The sequence below is a fragment of the Myotis myotis genome, unplaced genomic scaffold (genome assembly GCF_014108235.1).
Source record: "Myotis myotis isolate mMyoMyo1 unplaced genomic scaffold, mMyoMyo1.p scaffold_m19_p_17, whole genome shotgun sequence".
Taxonomy (NCBI): domain Eukaryota; kingdom Metazoa; phylum Chordata; class Mammalia; order Chiroptera; family Vespertilionidae; genus Myotis; species Myotis myotis.
This window is the reverse complement of record NW_023416321.1, coordinates 19,272,039-19,281,339: the sequence shown is the minus strand read 5'-3', so window position 1 is coordinate 19,281,339 and position 9,301 is coordinate 19,272,039. Positions and strand designations below refer to the sequence as shown.

Sequence of the window (9,301 nt, the reverse complement as noted above, 5' to 3'; positions counted from 1 at the left end):
GTTAAAGTCCTAACCCCAGCACCTTGGAATGTGACCTTATTTGGAAGTTGAGTCATTGTAGATGTAATTAGTTAGGATGAGGTCATACTGAAGTAGGGTGGGCCTTACTCCATTGTGACTGGTGTCCTTATAAGACGAGAGAGACACAGACACACAAGGGGAGGGTGCCATGTAATGACGGAGGCAGAAATTGAAGAGCTGCCGCTGTAAGCGGCGAGGAGCGCCAAGGAGCTCCAAACCACCAGAAGCTAGCAAGAGGCAAGGTTGATTGTCCGCTACAGGCTTCAGAAGGAGGAGCATGCTTTTAGACTTCTAGCCTTCTGAACTGTGGGACAAATACTTTTGTTTGTTTTTTAAGCCACCCGGTTTGTGATACATTGTTATGGCAGCTGTAGGAAACCAGTACATCTTACTAGACCATAAGCTCCTTGAGGACAAAAATCTTGTTTGATTTATTTATCTGTCCTTGGCACTTGTCACACTATCTCAACTGGTATGTTGATGGATGGATGAAAGAATGCACTATCTATTCCTTTGCCTTAGTCTCTGATTGGAACTGCAGAAAAATCACTTTCAATGCTGTTGCATATGGCCACACAGGTTAGACACTGCATGATTCCAGATTTTGTGATGTGGGGACCTTCGGTTATTTATTATTGTAAAACTTCATCTACATAAGGAAAGCCAGTAGAAGAGTGAATTTCCAGGCCTATATCTTAGAAAAACCACTACTCTTGTGAGTTTCAGCTCTTACCCTGCTAAATAGCACAAACCATAAGTAATTACCCTGTAGATCACGGCCAAGTCCAGCCAGCTACCTGCTTTTGTAAATAAAGTTTTATTGGAACACAGCAGCACTCATTCACTTACATATTGTCTATGACTGCTTTAGTCCTACAGTGAGAGAGAGAGGTGAGTGGTTGTGATACAGACCTCAAAGGCTAAAATAGTTACTATCTGGCCCCTTGTAGAAAAATTCTGTGGAGCTCTGCCCTAGATAACATAAATTGGTAGACATTGCCAGAATGTTTTATATTAAGTGGTAAAAATTCCATCTTGAAAATGAAACCATTCATTTTATCATACTTTGGAAGATTCTAGACTACTACTGTTAATGTCAGCATGCCAGAAAGAAAATTATGTGTAGAAAATTATTTTTTCCTCAAAATGGGGTTAAAAAAAAAGAGTGTATAAACTTATTTATGTGTGTATGTGACTAAGGGGTGTGGGTGGAGTAAATTCCAAGCAAATATAACATATGCAATTTACACAATTAGGTGCTCTATATAACGGATTTTTGGAACTGTGTCCAACTCCCCAAATTGGAGAGAAGTAATAACTGGAGAAATGGATGGAGATCTATTACAAAGTCCAGGAGGAAAAATGGTATTCTAATGTTTATGGGGAAAGTCCTGCCTGCAGTTTTATTCCTTCTGGAAAGTCTTGTGGAAAGTCTCAGGCCTTTCTAAGCGGTCCCTTAGGCATCCGGGACATGCCTGACGTGTGACCTGGTCACCCTGGCTTTACCTGACTGGGCCAAGGCTGGACGCCTGATCCAAAGGTCAAAGGCCTATGTAATGGCCTGATTTAAGGGCTCTGCACAGTGGTCACCCTTGCGGGGAATTTAGAGACTTATGGAGACAGTGAATCTATGCGTCAGGATTAGCAAAGCAAAAGCAGAGAGTTCTTGTCATCACAATGACAGGACAATTGTTACCTAAGGAATAAGAAGAAAACGTGCTCACAAAAGTGCATCCTGAGTGATGTCGTTTCAGGAGGTCTGACTGTGCTGCTGCGGTGGTGTCATTAACCATGGTCCAGTTGGTTTCATTTTTGTGATGCTGTTTGAGGGTGGGTTAGGTCAAGATCAGCTCAGTTTCTGTATTTCATCACTTCATCCACTCTCTTCCCATCCTTTGTACCCACACCTGATTATCCGTTATCTGCAATTGCCTCGCAAACTCTAAGCCTCACCAACCCAACCATGTGCTTCTCTACTCCTATACATGGGCAGTTAGGGTTTACCCAGGCCTAAATGTATTACCCAGCCACTGTACTGGTATTAGTGGCGTTATAAGTGCATGTCTGTTTGGGAGTACCTTTATGTGTCCATAATTAATTCAGTTTCCTAGTCCTCAGAGTTGATTCTGCAAAGCTCTGACACCTCCCCAGGCTTCATCTCTATTGCTCACCTTGCATCCTACCTCAGAGAAAATAGAGATATCCAGCCTCAATTTCTAGACTCTCCTCAACAACTTATATAAACCTGCATCCTTTCTTTCATGCTTTCCTAAAGAAGATGTGAAGCTTTTCTTGTTCAAAGTGAATCCCTTTGCCTATTGGCCAAATCCCAAGGTCTTCCGTTCTTGATTCTAGCCTTTTCCTGTGCAATTATTCCCTCTCATTCCCATATCTACCATTTCTCCCCTGTCCATGGCTTCTTTCCTTGAGCACACATGTAGGCTCATGTCTCCCCTCTTTAAAAAAACAAAACCCTTTCTTGACTCTTCCTAAACTTCTAGCTGTCATTGAATTAACTCATTTTTCACCTTAAAGGGTATAGGAAATTCTGGTTACTATGGAGAACTGTGGCAATTAAAAGAACCCTATTCTCAAGTTTAAGCACATAGAAATACTGATTAGAGTATAATAAACTATTAAAAAAAATAACTACCTGAGCTCAACTTGAATAAAAGTTATCTCTAAGTCCTGGAAAAGGAGAAGAGTTTGAATATCAGAATGATGACAAGGATCAAAATTCAAATGGCTGCAGGAATGTTGGAGCCTGAAATAGGCCTGAATGGGTGGGAGCTGCTATTCTATCAGCATGAGTGGCAGAGTGCAGGCTGCAGCACCTGTGTTGAAGGGAACTGGGCCTCAGCTACCTGCATCCAGGTCCAAATCACAGAGGTCTGTATCATTCATGAAACAGGAGCCAACAAGATTCCTCTCACCAACCTCTGGAAGCATTAGCAAAGCTGGGTGTCTACCCAAGACAATGTGTTCAAAGACTTTTACTCATGAGAAAGCAGAAGCCAAGGCCACAGGACCTGCGAGTGGAGTATTGGGTCTAAACTCATACTTCCCATGTGGCTCTGTGATCCTAGCTAAGGCACTAACAGAAGCATTTGTCCAGATCCAGTGATAGCTGTAGGGTCTTTGTAGAGGAAGACTGCCCTATAAGCACATCTCTATAACCCAGGGAGTATGGGCTCTCCTTACAGAAGATGAACTCATAATAAAAATTTATAAACTAGACAAAACATCCCAAAAAGTCGGCAGATATAATTCACAACAGGATTTGCATTCCTAGAACTTGAAATAATAGGTCAATATGAAAGAAACTTTAAAAAGTTTACAAATATGAAGGAAGGAATAGAATCCATTAGGCAAAAAAGGGACAGTACAAGAAAAAGCTGATTTGAAAGAAAAACACACCTAGAAATGAAAAATGTAGCTTTTATAATTTAAGTCAGCGATTGGATTGAAGAATAGTCTACACATAGCTGAAGAGATAAAAGAAATGCAGCTTAGAAAGAGATAAAGGGAAACATAAAAGAGGAATGAAGAGACATGGAAGATAGAATTAAAAAATCCAATATACTTCTAATAGAATTCCAGAAGAAGAGTGTGGTAGCTATTATTGCTAACTTCCAAATATTTTATGTTCTTTTCCTGGACACAGGATAATTGCACTTCCCCACCACTTGGAAGTTAGGTATAGCCATGTGACTTACTTTCGCCAATGCAATGTGAAGGGAGGTAATACATGTCTCCTCTGGCAGATGACTTAAGATGCAATTCTTCACACTCATTTTTCCCACTTCTGCCAAGGCAACCAGAAACATCCCCGGTTGTGATTGTTTTATCAGCTGGGTCTTAGAGTAAAAAGAACATAGAGCTGAGATAATCAGTCAATCCGCAGTGGGCTTGTAGCAGGGATGGTGTTATGGGTTGAACTGTCTCTCCCAGAAAAGATATGTAAAAGTTCTACCCATACCTTAGAATGTGACCTTATTTGGAAATAGGGTCATTGCAGATGTAATTAGTTAAGATGAGGTCATACTGAAGTAGAAAGGGCTTCTAATCCAATATGACTGGTGTCCTTATAAAAAGAACCCATGAGAAGAGATACAGGAAGAGCTCCATGTGATAATGCAGGATTGGAGTAATGTGTCTACAAGCCAAGGAATTCCAAAGATTGCAGGCAAACCACCAGAAGCTGGGACCAGGCAAGGAAGGATTCACCAACAGGTTTCAGAGGAAGTATGATTTCAGACTTCTAGTCTCCAGAACCATAAGATAAATATACTTCTGTTGTTCTAAGTCTCCCCATTTATGGTTCTTTGTTATGACAACTAATTAACTAACTAACTAACTAACTAACTAACTAACTATCTAACTAGGACACTAATGTAAATGGCAAAGCCATCTTTCCAGTGGTCAGCAAACTGCGGCTCGCGAGCCACATGCGGCTCTTTGGCCCCTTGAGTGTGGCTCTTCCACAAAATACCGACTTCTGCGCATGGGCCACGAAGTTTCAATCGCACTGTAAGTGAGCGCCCGCACGTGGTATTTTGTGAAAGAGCCACACTCAAGGAGCCAAAGAGCCGCATGTGGTTCGCGAGCCGCAGTTTGCTGACCATGGCTCTATGCCAACCATCGCAGATATTTAGAACAGGGTTGGCTTCTATAGGATAAGCAGAGAAAGAATGTGAGCTTAAAGGGCCTAGAAATTTCACTTCATCTGAAATCCCCAAAATAGAACCAGAAAGCATCTAAACCATTTTATTTTCATTATAATATTGATGAATGTGAAGCAGTAAGTCTGCTGGCTGACCAAGTATGAGTTAGCTCACCAGTAAGAGTACACCAGGGGAAATTACTAGGAGATGTTCTCACTGGGCACCTCTCCAACATGTGTTTGTCGTTGCCCACCTCCCCACCCCCAAATTCAGGGTGATACCTAGGTACCTCCCCAAATACATCCAGGAGGCTTCCCTTTTCTGTTCTTTATTTTTCTTTTACCCACTCTCTACCCCCAACAACCATTGGTTTTTTTTCCTTCAGTTTACCCTGGTCTTGCTTTAAATCTGGCAATAATGTCCAAAAGCATTTCTTTAATCCCGCTGGAAGAAAACAGAATATCAAAATTTCTAATCCCTGCTCTACCACTTCAATTCACAGGTATTCCTTTGAATAATGTTATAACTCTGCCTGGCGCCATTGTGGAGACAAGGCAGCTGAGGGTGGGGAAGGCAGAGAGACAGGATCTGTGTAGTCAGGAGAGGAATATAAGGGGAAAAAGGAACACAAAACTAGACATGGAGGTGGGTGACTAAGAGTCACCAGCCTTTCCTCCCGGAGTGGACATGCTGAAGCCTCTTGACCCTGGGAAATAAGTGTTTCCCAATGCTTCCTTGCCTTCTGCTCTCAATCTCTGGCATTCTGATTTTGAGAAGTGAAAATAATATTTTGATTTAAGCCATATGGCCTTTTTCTCCTTACACTGGAGCTGTAGAAAACTCACAGGGGCAGGTGTGGAAAGCAGTGGCAGCTGAGTGGGTGGGTACATAGGGTCTGTGTGTCCATAGCTTGTGAGGTCTGTAGCTATGGCAACTGTGCGCAATGCCACTCACAAAGCATCATAACATGGCCCTAGAGTTACCCCTGGCTCAACTATTCCTCTTCAGTGTATTATCTGAGCTGCTGTTTCCTAGCTACCAGAGTTCTGTTACATTTTTTTGAAGTTGTGCTTAAGTATTGTGTTTGTCAGCGGTGCTTGCTGTCATTACACTTTAGTTCATCTGACAGTAAACCCAAAAAACCGTTTCTTATAGATCTTGTTAATTGTTAAAAATTGTCTGTACTTAAACATATTGAGTTAAAAAGATTCTTAAGGATGTAGTCTGGACAAAATGATCACTTGAGATTTTTTCTAGTTCTAAAGGTTCATTCTGGATTCTGTTAGAGCAATTGATGCTATCGATTGACTTCCTGCCTACTGAAAATCATTTTTTTTTTTTAGGCAGTTATTACAATTTCCCGAACATAAGAGTAGTAAAATTAAAATAAAATTTACAATGATATATGCAAATATGTTATATCCTATGGAGCTTGTACACTAATGATTTATGTATAAGTACCCTATAAAAGAAAGCTTCATTGTGTTAATTCTGAGAATATATGCACAAATAGTTTCTTGTATTCATTGTCAAAAACAATACCCAAATCCTCATAAATATTTCTGCTGTAATTAAATGTAAATGTTTTTTAAACATTCATGAGTTAGCAATTTACTATGTTCATATTTTAGCTTCCTTATGTTTGGTCATTAATTGTGGTATCATAAACAGCTAAGATTTAAAGTCCTTAACTTTCCCAGGACCAAGCAGAAGCAAGATGTCAACATCCATAAGTTATGAGCAGTCTCCCAAAGGGACTGTAATATGAAATATACTTATAATTGAATTAATTCAGAAGAAGATTCTGGGCAGATCACAGAATCAGTAGCATAGTTTTACATTCTCTCTGAATACTTACATAATAACAGAAAGAACAACTGGATAGCAAAACCTAAAATCCGTAAACAATATTTTTTAAACAAAGTGAAAGAGTATACTTACAAACTTCAAAATTCAAGTAGGTGGGTATAAACCACCAACAGCCACAATATGTGCATGGTATCCGTGTCTGTGCTGGGGAACGGTAAAGAAGCTGCCTCCAATGGATCTGAAAGCAGGAGGACCTCAAAATTGACAATAGACCCTGACTGGAAAGGGTAAGGCAATTTGAGAACAGCAGATGAAACTGGAAGGGGTTTTGACCAATAAAAGCAATAAATTCAACAGTAGTGCCTGAATAGAAATCAGTGGAATTAAAGAAAATATTTTTAAGTGAAGAAAGAGACAAAAAAGGAATTGAGAGAAAGTGACAGATATTGAAGAGTGGCAAAGAAGATCCAAATACAGAACAGAATGCCCTAAAGAAAACAAAATTAAGGAAACAGAATAAATTCTAAAACTGTCAAACATCTTGAAAAAAATGTTTGAAATGACATACTGATAATGTACAGAATGACCAATTCTAGTAAAATTACTGGATTTTAAAGAAAAAGAAAAAATCCTTTGGACCTCTAGAAAAAAAGACTATAATATTTTCAATTCGAGGTTGGGAATCCATATATGCAGAGGCCAACTTAAATTATATGTGGATTTTTTTACTGCACAGTGGATTGGCACCCCCAATCCGTGCATTATTCAAGGGTCAACTATATGTGAGTTATAAGGGGAAAAAATGGAATTATCGTCAGGCTTACATTTTTAGATCGTTATCAGAAAATGCAGTAATATCATCAAGATAATTAAATTAAGAAAGTCTGAGTCAATTATGAAGGATACAGGGAAACTGTTAACATCTAAGAACTCAGGAAGTATTATTCCTCTTAGCCCTTCCCAAGGAATCTTCTAATGAATGAGTTTCAAACAAAATGACTGGAGAGACATCAACATAAGGAAAGGTGGTGAGCATTAAATACATTTACCGGTATAACTAAGACTAAATGAGGGCAAAGATAGTGTGTTATATAATGGCTACATACTCTGACAATGTAGATATAGTCCAGCTATTTAAAAAAAAATGAGAAGAGAACAAATGCAAAAAAAAAAAAAAAATGCTTAAATGTTTCTATTGCCCATAATGGCGATAGTAGTGGTATTGTTATTTTGAGACTGTCCTGGGGAGACAAAAGTTGGACTTCAGGGTCTGTATTAGAGTTCTCCAATGAAACAGAACCAATAGTATTTGGTAGATATATAAGAGGAGATTTATTATAGGCATTGGCTTAAGCAGTTATGGAGACCAAGAAGTCCTACCATTTACCACCTACAAGCTATAGAACCAGGAAAGCCGGTGGTATTATTGGATAAAATCTGAAGGCCTGAGAACCAGGGGAACCAATGGTGTGATTCCCAGTCTGAGGTCGAAGGACTGAAAATGGGGGCATGTTGGTGTAAGTCTCAGAGTCCAAGGCCCTGAGAATCTGGAGCAGGAGAAGATGGATACCCTAGCTTAAGAGGAGAGAGAGACAGAGAGAGAGAGACAGAGAGAGAGAGAGAGAGAGAGAATTCACTCTTCCTCCACTTTTTGTTCTATTTAGGCTCTCAACAAATTGAATGATGTCTGCCCACATTGGTGAGGGCGATTTTCGTTACTCAGTCTACTGATTCAAATGCTAATCTCTTCTGGAAACACCCTCACAGACACCCCCAGATATGTTTTACCAGCCATCTATGCATCTCTTAGTCCAGTGGAGTCTACACATAAAATTAACCATTACAGGGTTCATCAAGAAGCAAGAACTCCGATGAACAAGGTTTATAATTAAGAGTCGTGAAAGGGCTATGCCCTAGAATTAGGGCAAGCCAGTCTTACCTGGATAAAGATAATGTGCCTGAAGTCTATCTCACTGCTAGAAGAAAATGAATTCTTCTGTGGAGGATAATTCCATCATCCAGAGACATAATTTTTCATATATAAAATCTTGCATTCAATTAAAAATAAATAAAACCAGGAAAGAGGACCAAAGATTGAAAATCAAGACAAAACAGACTGTGCTCGCTTCGGCAGCACATATACTAAAATTGGAACGATACAGAGAAGATTAGCATGGCCCCTGCGCAAGGATGACACGCAAATTCGTGAAGCGTTCCATATTTAAAAAAAACACACACACACAAAAACAGACCATGCAAATAAACTTACAGGTGGCAAACATACTTGAGTTATTTATTTAGTCACAATTAAAAAACAAATAATGGTGGGTAGTATGTTTAAGGAAGAATTCCACTAGAGAATTGGTATTAATAAAAAAAAAAAAAAAGACTTAATTCTATAATTTAAAAATATAACTGAAATTAAGAATTTAAAATGGGTTTAACAGTATTAGAACCAGCAAAAGAGATTACTGAACTGGGAGATAAATCAGTAGAAAATATACAGATTGAAGTATGGAGAAAAAAGTATGGAATATAGAGTAGAGAATATAAGAAACAAGTGGGGCACAGTGAAAAATCTTATGGTTCTCAATGGAGTCCAGAGGAGTGGAGACCAGGAATGTGGCAGGAGCCACCTTTGAATAGACACTAGCCAAGAATTTTCCCAAATTAACAAAAGACATTAAGTCAGAGAACCAAGAAGCTCTTTGAATATGTAGTCAAATAAACACAAGGAAAACCACACCTAAACAAACCATTGAAAACCAATGCTAATATAAAGATGTTAAAATGAGGCAGAGGTAAAA

The 9,301-nt window shown here is 39.2% G+C and overlaps 1 non-coding gene across 1 annotated transcript; it reads left to right on the top strand.

Annotated features, from left to right (window-relative positions):
- The first annotated feature begins 8,612 nt into the window (after window positions 1-8,612).
- Window positions 8,613-8,719, top strand: LOC118672607. The gene has a single exon (XR_004973149.1). It is a non-coding gene; the product is annotated as a U6 spliceosomal RNA (small nuclear RNA).
- The last annotated feature ends 582 nt before the right edge of the window (window positions 8,720-9,301 follow it).